Genomic DNA, 11,724 nt, shown 5'->3' with positions numbered 1-11,724 from the left:
GCATGTCAATGAGCATAAAGAAATGGTTTACAGAGTCTGGTGTGGAAGAACTTGTACAGTTATTATCAACAAACACATTAAAATATTTCTGATAATTATGGCTGCGCAGGTTGTTTCTCTTAACACGTGGCCATGAGAAAAATATATGGTTCCCTCAACATAAAGAAGTCATGGCCACAAGAAAAATACATGGTTCTCTCAAACATTTGATCTCGAGGCCATGACATATCGTCGTTACCTCGAATATATGATCTCCTACAAGTTAATATGACGTTCCCACAAATTAATATCTCGTGGCCACGACATATTATCACATTCCCACCAGTTGTTGGCTGCGTCCGAAACCTGCAAAATGCTGCCTTCGGAGGACACATTTCAAGAAGGCATCAAAGCACGTCCGAATCTAATGCCAGCTTTACTTCCTGTCTCCTGAGAGACCTTCATCTGATCCAGTTTAGAAGGCAGCTTAGATGCATCCTTCACTGCCTTTGATATCCCACAATCCTGTGCGTTTAATTCTGTGACAGTTGAGCTGGGGGGAAAAGATGGCGTCCGAAAGTTGCGTTTCCTGGTCAGTTTGTGTGTAAATGTATGTTTTTGATCAACATTTTCCACTTCTGATATAATTTCTAGCGAGAAAGTACTAATGTAGTAATTAAATGTTTGTTTAGTTCTCACCAAAGCTTGCTCTATTTTGCTGTAGATCATTAAACTGCCTTAGAAGCTTATGAGGTTTCTTCATGCACAAACGCTGGCTTACAAATCATTGGGCCCTATTTAAACTTAGGGCGTGTCCGAATCCACTTTTGCTAGTTTAACGATGGGAAAAATGGTTGGGCACATGGTCCAAAAGGGTGGCTCCTATTCTCTTAGTGAGTCATCATGGGTGTGTTTTGGGCATAACGTGCAATAAACCAATCAGAGTCTCAGTGCACACGCCTATAGGCGCATAACAACATGCTTTAAATAACACTCTTTAAAATACTGCACTTTTGACTTTAGACCAGGCTTTGGTTGGTCAATGGCGCAGTCTATTAGCCTAGAAATCTAGACGCACCCTAGCGGCAGCAAATCTAATCTGCCGCGAGTGTCGTCTAGCAACTCTCTATTCACTTCTGAGCTGTATTCGCCAAACTCTTGACGGGCCAATCACATCGTGTATAGTCGGTGGGCGGGGCCATAATGACGACGGCCGAGTTGCGTTTGCTGCTTCTAGTAAACACAGAAACTGGCGAACGGCGGTCTTTTGAATCAGCTTTGACCGCGACTCTGGAAGACTTTGAGTTAAGCTTTTCTCTGAGAAAAGAACAAAGAACGGCACTGAAGTCATTCTTAAAAAGGGAAGATGTGTTCTGAGTTTTGCCGACCGGATTCGGCGAATGTTTAATCTGTCAACGAGCTCTGCTTCACCTTCGTTGCTCTGGTTGGTGTAGCGCTATCCTATCGCGTGCAGAGGGAGTTTGAAAGACGACCGTTTATCCGCCCCTCAGATTGAGCTGTCAATGGTGAGTTTCCAGACCAAACATCTTGATGTGGGTCTGGCTTGTCAGGCTTAGTCTATTTTAGTTGCTTAAAAATAGCAACAGGCCAACAATGCGCCTAAACACACTCGTTTTTAGACCAGCACACTCATTGGCGCATAAATGCATTTGTTATATTGTTTACATTGTTTGTATTTTTTGGGTAAACCCAGCCTGATCTTCCGGCGATTTGATTTCGTCCTGCAAACCTCTACATTCATCTCTACTGCTTCTGTTACACTTTTGCAGGAACCAATCACAGACCGGCTTATCCACCTGGCGCGCTATTGGCGGGTTTAACACGATGACAGACAGAGATGGGAAGTAACGAAGTACAAATACTTTGTTACTGTACTTAAGTGGATTTTTTAGATATTTTTACCTTACTTTACTATTTATTTTTGTGTCTACTGCATTTACACCTTACATTTTACAAAATTGGCTCATTACTTTAGTTTCAAATAATTTCAGTAGAGTTAACATTATTAATTTTTGCATCATCAATACTGAATTCAATCTAATTGGATGGGAATATACGTTGCACTTGAAGAACCGCTACAAGACGACTCAAAAGATTCGCAGGCATTCATTCTCGGGAAATCATTGCGGCTTGATAGCTTCAGCAGCGATGGCCTGTACTGGTTTCACAATCAACTTAATTCTATCGAACTCTGGTGCGTTTGTTTGCATTTAACGTGATCTAAAACGTGCACAGCGCTAGTAGTAAACAGAATGCGGGTCAATATATTGAGTATCTTATTACTTCTGTGCTATTATGATCATGTAGTAGCCAGAGTTTGAAATAAAAATTCAAGATTTCTGAATGATTACTTAGTCATTTAAACCCCCTCATGCCATGAGTGTTTGCAACTCATGTCGCTGAGAGAAGCTAGCGCAGGGAACGGGGCTTGAGCGCGCGTTATGAGTGAGGGCAGTGTTGCCAGTATCATCTGCATAAAAATGAAATTTTAGACCAAGATATCTCAAAAGCTGACCAAGTGGAAAAATATAAAATGTCCCGTCATAATAAAAGTCCCGCTGCTCGCGAGGCGTGTGTTTGTGTAACAATCGCTCCAGCGGCCTTGCTCAGCTCCTCAACACTCGGTCCTGCTCTGCTTCACACTACAGTAACGTTAATAATCTCATCCATCAACATGAGTTCTGCCCGAGTCCGATCCCGATTCTTTCCCATCGGCTGTAAGGTGAAGAACACGTCCCAAGATTCTGCTCAAACTTGGCATCATCATAATACGCCTTTGTTTTGAATTGGCGACCTTTAGCAGACAGAAAAATTACATAGTGAAGCTTTAAAGAATGTTTTAGCCTGCATGAGGATGTTCAAGCCCCCACACTTGAACCCTAAAGACCTTTAGGATGAATGGGAACCCTGCCCAACATCAGTGCTTCACTGAGGCTATGAACGGGAGCAAATCGCCACAGCCATGTTCCAATATCAAGTGAAAATCTTACAAAAAAGTACAACAATGTAATAGTTATGACATTATATCAATAAGCACAATTGGGGAGTGTTCGGTATAAGCTACACACAGTTTTGCAGCAAGCAGGAAAATGAACATCTACAGTAGCCAATCAGTTCAACACAAGGACAGTCACACAGTTGCTCCCATCCATTACACTGCTCCCAAATGACACAGTGAGCCCCATATCTGCCATTTGGGCCAGAGAGAAAGAGCGAGAGCTCAGCATTGCCTGCTAAAAGAACAGAGCGCTTCTGTCTCTTCTCAGTTCTGCTATCCACTAGGTTTGGATGGCCATACTAGGATAGCATATAAATGTGGCCCATTCTTTCAGACTATGTGTGTGTGTATGTGTGTGTGTGTGTGTGGTAACTGCTGCTCCTGCTTCGACCTCTCCTCCCATCAGATGTTCGGCCCATCAGTGAACCAGCGATTACTTGTCTTTGATATACGGTGATAGGTTTATGTTCCTGTGTGAGAGTGTAAGTGTGTGTGTGTGAGAGTGTGTGTGTGTGTGTGTGTTGCAGCAGGACAGGGACGGATGCTAGGGGCCGGAGTGATTCTTTGATAATCTCATTTTCACGCTTTATGACGTCAAAGCACTTTCAAATATAAGAAAAGAAATGAGACAATATATCTGTAATATTTCAAATACGTGTAGAGGAGACCAGGCTGTGCTGTAACGCCATCAATTTAACAAATTATACATGGACTAGATGGGATGACATATATAAGATCACATCCTCCCCAAAACAGGAAAATATGTCTCTGTGTACAAATATAAAGGACCATTTTTGAGTTATAAGAAAATACAAAGTTCCCATATATATAAATATATATATAGATAGATAGATAGATAGATAGATAGATAGATAGATAGATAGATAGATAGATAGATAGATAGATAGATAGATAGATAGATAGATAGATAGATAGATCGATCCTGTTTTTAATCTGATGATGGCATACTACAAATTAATGAATAATATGAACATAATGAGTACATTTGACCCCAGATGTGTGGCCATGGCATAAGTGCATGTTTTTGATGGTGTTATGACTCAGTGGGGTTGGTATGCTTCTTGACATTCATTGTACTCTTCGATATCTTTGCTCGTCTAAGTTTGCGAATATTATATCAAAGTTTCAGACATAATGCAAAACAATAAAAAAATAAAAATAAGCTAATGTGTGACAACACTGCCTGGTTTCTGGCATTACAGTGGGGAATAAGGATAGACACAAAAATGGATCTGTTTTGGCCAATAAGGAAAGAAAATATGAAATCATGATTAATGCGTATTAAAATGGGTCAATATGCGCCTTTATATGCCGACACACACAATCATGCACGCGACAGCAGCATCCGCGCGTGCCCGTTATGCCCCAATTGAAACGCGCGGGGAAGAAGCGTCTGCGTTTCGGAGGATCCTGAACAGGTTGCAGCACCACACAGTTTAAACAGCAAAAAGTGCCCATATTATTCCCTTGATTTAGTCCAACTGACCACAAGACAGGCTAACACATAGTCAGAGACTCAGAGTTGCATTTTTAATACATTATCCATAGAAATCCCTTTACCTGTCTGGGAATGAGCCGCGGGCAGAAATCCGAGGTCTGCGAGTATTGGAGATCTGTGGGTATTTCCCTGTTTTCTCAGTCCTCGCTCAGCGCAATTCCATCAGCCTGAGCTCGGGATAAACCACGGGGCTCTCCGTTGTCCGAGAACAGCGGCGGATGTTTCACGGTTTCTCCCGACAACACCCCGACATAATGAAACGATTTCGAAAAGTGAGGAGTTGTGCACGCGCGTCGCTCGATCAACGGAACGTCTGAAGTCTCGTTGGAAAGCGTCAGTCAGCTTCTCCCATCATAGCGCATATGGAGAGAGAAAAAAATAAAAATAAATAAGCACGATTTCACTTCTATGACCTGTTTTCCCCTCTAGACTCTCATTCCTATTTGACGCTATCTGATATCTTCCGTCAAACAAACACCGATTTAACGCAATGACTTTGACAGCGAAGTCTCGAGTTTATTCAATCGGCATCTCGAGCGTCTGATTCCAGCTACTGAAGGCGGCCACGGTGCTCACCGGCTCCGCTGTGTCGGTTTCCCGTGATCCCGGGAGCTAAGGCAATGGAAGAGATGCTGTGAGGTTTTTGATTGCCCAAATCTCTCTCTCTCTCTCTCTCTCTCTCTCTCTCTCTCTCTCTCTCTCTCTCTCTCTCTCTCTCTCTCTCTCTCTCTCTCTCTCGTGCGCGTTCACGCTTTCTGTGACGCTCTGTATCCAAGCTGCGCTGTCGCTGTGACAACGCGCGCGCGCATTCCACGCGCCGGCCTCTCAGCATCCCCACTGCATTCCTATGCGATGCAGCTCAGCCGGACACAATGCTAACAGAGCCCGGCGTGTCGACGGCCGTAGTGCTGCCAAAAAACCAAGGCTGAATTAAATATATATATGATATAATGCGTTTGATTTCTCTCCTTCCTCGCGCACGAGGTCATCCTCGGTTCTGCATCAGAATGACGTCAGGGCATGTTAAAGTGACAGAACACAATGTTAAAGTGTTCACCATCACCAGATCTAAGCCGCTGGATGACAGGGATCTTCTTTTTATATCATTTTTGAGTTTGTATTTGTTTGTTATCAGTATAGAGACGTTTCATGTGGATCTTCTGTCGCCTAAACTGTGCCATTTGGGCCTAAAAACCTTTAAAAAAAAAACAAAAGAATAAAAAAGGCTTAACAGTTTAGAATATAGTGTGTGCGTGCGTGTGTGTGTGTGTGTGTGTGTGTGTGTGTGTGTGTGTGTGTGTGTGTGTGTGTGTGTTGTACTGTGGTTTTGTACTGTATAAGCTGTATATTCTGTCCACCTTACCCTAACATATATGTTGTACACTTACCTAAAGGATTATTAGGAACATCATACTAATACTGTGTTTGACCCCCTTTCGCCTTCAGAACTGTCTTAATTCTACATGGCATTGATTCAACAAGGTGCTGAAAGCATTCTTTAGAAATGTTGGCCCATATTGATAGGATAGCATCTTGCAGTTGATGGAGATTTGTGGGATGCACATCCTGCTGGAAGTAGCCATCAGAGGATGGGTACATGGTGGTCATTAAGGGATGGACATGGTCAGAAACAATGATCAGCTAGGCCGTGGCATTTAAAAGATGCCCAATTGGCACTAAAGGGCCTAAAGTGTGCCAAGAAAACATCCCCCACACCATTACACCACCACCAGCAGCCTGCACAGTGGGAACAAGGCATGATGGATCCATGCTCTCATTCTGTTTATGCCAAATTCTGACTCTACCATCTGAATGTCTCAACAGAAATCGAGACTCATCAGACCAGGCAACATTTTTTCTTCTGAAGGGTCTTCTGCTGTTGTAGTCCATCCGCCTCACGCTTGTGCGTGTTGTGGCTTCACAAATGCTTTGCTGCATACCTCGGTTGTAACGAGTGGTTATTTCAGTCAAAGTTGCTCTTCTATCAGCTTGAATCAGTCGGCCCATTCTCCTCTGACCTCTCGCATCAACAAGGCATTTTCGCCCACAGGACTGCCGCATACCAGATGTTTTTTTCCCTTTTCACACCATTCTTTGTAAACCCTAGATTGTGAAATACTCAGACCGGCCAGTCTGGCACCAACAACCATGCCACGCTCAAAATTGCTTAAATCCCCTTTCATTCAGTTCAGTTCATTCAGACATTCAGTTTGGAGTTCAGTAGATTGTCTTGACCAGGACCACACCCCTAAATGCATTGAAGCAACTGCCATGTGATTGGTTAATTAGATAATTGCATTATTGAGATATTGAACAGGTGTTTCTAATAATCCTTTAGGTGAGTGTGTATATAAAATGTTATATATCTGTGTGTATATGTTATCTATATAGTTGATGTGTTATAAGCAGGAAAAAAACAGTAAAGCGTAAGGATTTGAGCAAGTTTGTCAAGGAAAAATTGTGATGGCTAGACCAGTGGTTTTAAAACCTGTCCTGGAGGCACCCCAGCCCTGCACATTTTGTATGTCTCCCTTATCAGGCACACCCAATTTAGTTCTTGCAGTCTCTACTAACAAACTGATGAGTTTTATCAGGTGTGATAAATGAGAGAGACACACAAAATGAGCAGGGCTGGGGTGCCTCTAGGACAGGTTTGAAAACCCCTGCGCTAGACGACTGGGTCAGAGCATCTCCAAAACTGCAGCTCTTGTGGGCTGTTCCCGGTCTGCAGTGGTCAGTATCTATCAAAAGTGCTCCAAGAGGAACAGTGGAGAACCGGCCACAGGGTCATGGGCGGCCAAGGCTCATTGGTGCTACTGGAGCTCAAACTGCTCAAGAAGTTAATGCTGGTTCTGATAGAAAGGTGTCAGAATACACAGAGCATCTCAGTTTGTTGCGTATGGAGCTGCATAGACACAGACCTGTCAGGGTGCCCATGCTGACCCCTAACCCCGCCGAAAGCACCAACAGTGGCACGTGAGCAATGGAATGTAGCCTGGTCTGTTGAATCACGTTTTCTTTTACATCAAGTGGAGACTTTGACACGTACCACCTACCTAAGCATTGTTGCAGACCATGTACACACTTTCATGGAAACGGTATTCCCTGGTGGATAATGCTCCTGCCACATAGCAAAAATGGTTCAGGAATGGTTTGAGGAGCACAACGAGTTTGAGGCGTTGACTTGGCCTCCAGCTTCCCCAGATCCCAATCCAGTCGAGCATCTGTGGGATGTGCTGAACAATCAAGACTGACCAATAGAGACCCCACCTCACAACTTACAGGACTTAAAGGATCTGCTGCTAACATATTGGTGCCAGATACCACAGCACACCTTCAGTTGTCTGGTGGAGTCCATGCCTCGATGGGTCAGGGCTGTTTTGGCATGCAATTAACACAATATTAGGAAGGTGGTCCTAATGCTATGCCTTATCGGTGTATATAACAGACTCCGGAGTGTAACAGTGTGATGACGGCCGAAGTGCTGGCAATAATCAAGGATGAATTTTATATTTGTTTGATTTCTCTCCTTCCTCGCACAAGGTCTTCTTCAGCTATATATATATATATATATATATATATATATATATATATATATATATATATATATATATATATATATATATATATATATATATATATATATATATATATATAATATTAACATTGATATATTTTATATTAAAAAATTACAATAAAAATATATATATTATTTAAAGTATGATATGAAATAATGGTAAAATATTATATCACTGCATATATATGTGATATTATATTTTACCACTACACTCTAAAAAATGCTGGGTTAAAAACAACCCAAGTTGGGTTGAAAATGCACCAACCCAACAATTGGGTTGTTTTAACCCAATGGTTGAGTTGTTTTAACCCAGTGGTTGAGTTGTTTTAACCCAGTGGTTGAGTTAAATGTTGCTTAAGACAACCCAATTGCTGGATAAGAACAACTCAACCATTGGGTTAAAAATGCTGGTGCATTTTCAACCCAACTTGGGTTGTTTTTAACCCAGCATTTTTTAGAGTGTATTTTTCAAACTATAGCTACTTTAAATTATATTTTCTCAGAAATACACAAAAGGAAACTCATTTAGGTAAAAACAAAACTAGTAATTAATTTAATTTATTCTAATTCTATAATCTGTAAAATTGTAATAGTGATGAATGGGGACATGCAAATTTGCTGATATTATGATTAAGAACTATTTTTTTCACAGTCCTCCACTACTCAACACCCATCATAATCATTTATAATAAGAAAGCAGCAGTTTGATATTATTGATTTAATAGCCATAAATCACAGATTTTGCTCCAGTTGCACAAACTGCAGTGCACTATAATCTCTTCACTCATAAAACAAGGCAAAAAACACAGATAAGCAAAAACCCCAGCACTATTCTGGGAATAACCGTTTTCTAATTCTGCTCTAAAGAATAATGTGATGAGTCTACGTGCCTCAGTGAGACGCAGCTGAAACACATCCAGTTAGTTATACAGAAATAGATCTCATTCTAAGCAGTCTCCAGACAGCAGTGAGGAACTTTAGGAGATCTTAAACTCATGCAGACCGGTCTCACCTTAATTTGAACTGAAGCTGAAGGCAGCAGGTGTGTCTAAATCTGTTAAAGCAGCGGAAACATCTGCTCTGGGCAGAGGAGGGATCCATTCCTCCTGCCTCTCACAGCAGGGGGGAGACACTTTACTGGCCTGGCTTGCCACAGCATCCCACCTTACAAGGCCATACACACTAGAAAACAACAGAGGCAGTTCCCCAAATGTTCCTCAGGACAATTATTTATCGACAGTCTCAGCGCTAGAGCCAGCATGGCTCTACTAGAATGACTCATAAAACTACAATAATGGTAAAGTATTCAAAGTCACAGTGAAATCTAAAAAAAAAAAAAAAAAAAATTTTTAAATACGCCCCTTTAAAGCCCCACTTGGCTACTTTTGCTCTCGGGGTCCCCCTACAGTTTGGAAAAAATAATGTCCTCAACTACTGTCGTAAGCTCTGTAATCCTACAACAGGGGATGCCATCGCGCATGCATTTGCTGACATGACAGCCCTGATAGCCCTGAACTAGTGATGAGCGGGTCGTCTCATAACCCGCGGACCCCGTATGTCTATTTAATGGTCGCGGGTGCGCGGCGTGTTGTAAAAATATATACAGTGGTGCGGTGCGGGCCAAATAACTTATTAAAAGCGTCCCGCGGGTCGGTGCAGCACTAACAGTTCCCCTGAACACTGCAAGAGGAGTTCTTCTGGCGTCGCGTGTGAAATGTCTTCATCCCAGGTAACGTTACAGTCAGTGGCATATGTTTCAGCATGTCATATGAATATAATTTCATGGGTTTTGTTTTTTTCAAACGCCAAATAATCACGATGCTCACGTTTACAAGCCAGCGTCATTATAGTAGTCTATTGGTTACCGTTTTACAGAATCTATATGATACTTCAGTTCAATGTTTGAGTGTTAGCTCACCGTAACAAGCAGGACAGCATCGGTCGGGCACGCCTCCTTCAGCTCACGCCGACGAGCAAACGCTGGTCACATGTTGATCCTCGTCCTGCCTTTAATCACATCACTTTTTCATTTCCTCTTATTGCTTTCCTCCAACAAAACCTTTTCTTTCTTATTTGTCTCTGCTGCTTCGGACATGACTATATTATCCGACGAACAAAGTTGGGCTCGCACGTCCGAATGTAAGGAAGTGTGTGTGTTGGTGGAAGTGACGTATATGCCGTAAAGCAGTCGAATTTTGTAGTTATTTTCTTTTTCTCGTGTTACTACCCGAAACCCGAAGTTTGAAAGTACGATTAAAAACGATACAGACCCCATCAGGCTATGGCAGACGTGTCATTCAACCTATTGTAAGTCGATTTATCATCACAAGAGTCTTAAAAAATATATTATGAAGGTTGAAAAGTTACCTAGTGCTGCTTTAAAGGTGTCATTAACTGGCTCTTTTTTATACTGTTGTCTGAGTTCAACTAAATGACGTTTGTGTGGTTTTTACATCCAAAAACATCATAACTAATAAGTAATAGACTGTTATAGATGTTATAAAGGGCGGAAACTCAACTGTTAACTCTAAGAAACTTGGAAAATGACATTTCTTTCAAAAAAAAAAAAAAAAAAGGAGGAGTGTTCCTTTAGAAAAGGGGGCTATACATACAGTGGAAGTTAATGGGATCGATCCATAATCTTAAAAAAACAAAAAGAACTCTTTTATATGAAGACATAAACAATATGCTTTAACACGATTTCACTGTGGAAAAATGGCTTACTAACCTTTTCTGTGTGAAGTTATATTCTGTGTACAAAATGTGTCTGTATGACAATACAACACCATAATCCCTAAAACAAGCACAATATTATTTAAACAGCTTTACAGCTCAAACAATACATGTTTTAACAGAGAAATTTATGTAAGTGGTTTTTACAAAATTACACGTTTACATTTCTGCTTTTAAATCCTCCAAAATTCATCCTCATTTCCCTTTATGTAAGCGCCTCATTTTACCCTTTTATAAAAAGAAAACTAAGGATGTGCCAAAAGAAAAACTCTTTCTTCCAACAACAGCTTTACTTGGAGAGTTTTTTCGTCTTTTTCTCGGAAGCTCGAATAACCGAGAAATGGTGTTTTAACAGTTCTAAAAAACATCTAATACGGTCCTTTTCTGGTCAGATTTCTGTAATGACTGATATGGCACTTTGCCAAAGTGTCTTTTAACAGTCATGCTGGTAGATTATCAATGATGAAGACAAGGAAAACATGGAGGACGTGGGAAGAAAGAAAAGATTGATGTAAGGGGGTGAATAGAAAGGAGCAATTAGGTTGGGGAGGGGGAGGTGGACTATGATTGACGATACTACTCAAGACGGTGACAAGGAAGATACTGTCCGAGACAGAAACAAAGCTGCCTGACATCCCTGAGACGCATTACATTTATTTCACATGTCCACTGCACTAAACTAAAGACTGCTTGGTGACTCTCAGTGGATAAGAATCAGCCATCAAAGGTAATGGCCCACACCAGAGAAGACAGACATCTGTGCAGGGCCAGAGAGCCACACACCCTCTTTGATATTTGCAACACACAAACCGATGCATAGGCACACATTGCATACCCGTGCACACTGTTTGCCTGTTGGGGGTCATTTGCAACAGAAGAGGAAACCCCTGGGGAGTT

At 41.6% G+C, this 11,724-nt stretch overlaps 1 protein-coding gene across 2 annotated transcripts in view; it reads right to left on the bottom strand.

Moving 5' to 3' along the window:
* The window catches only part of nlgn2a (neuroligin 2a), a 483,615-nt gene extending 478,427 nt beyond the window's left edge, over positions 1-5,188 (bottom strand). For both annotated transcript variants that reach the window (XM_067447029.1, XM_067447036.1), the window contains exon 1: positions 4,580-5,188. The gene's annotated coding sequence lies outside the window, so the exon portion shown is untranslated. The remainder of the gene's footprint in view (positions 1-4,579) is intronic.
* Between the last annotated feature and the right edge of the window lie 6,536 nt (positions 5,189-11,724).

This window comes from Pseudorasbora parva, chromosome 1, assembly GCF_024679245.1.
Source record: "Pseudorasbora parva isolate DD20220531a chromosome 1, ASM2467924v1, whole genome shotgun sequence".
NCBI classification, from domain to species: domain Eukaryota; kingdom Metazoa; phylum Chordata; class Actinopteri; order Cypriniformes; family Gobionidae; genus Pseudorasbora; species Pseudorasbora parva.
Note: the sequence above shows the minus strand (reverse complement) of the source record. Positions and strands in the feature narration are given on the sequence as shown.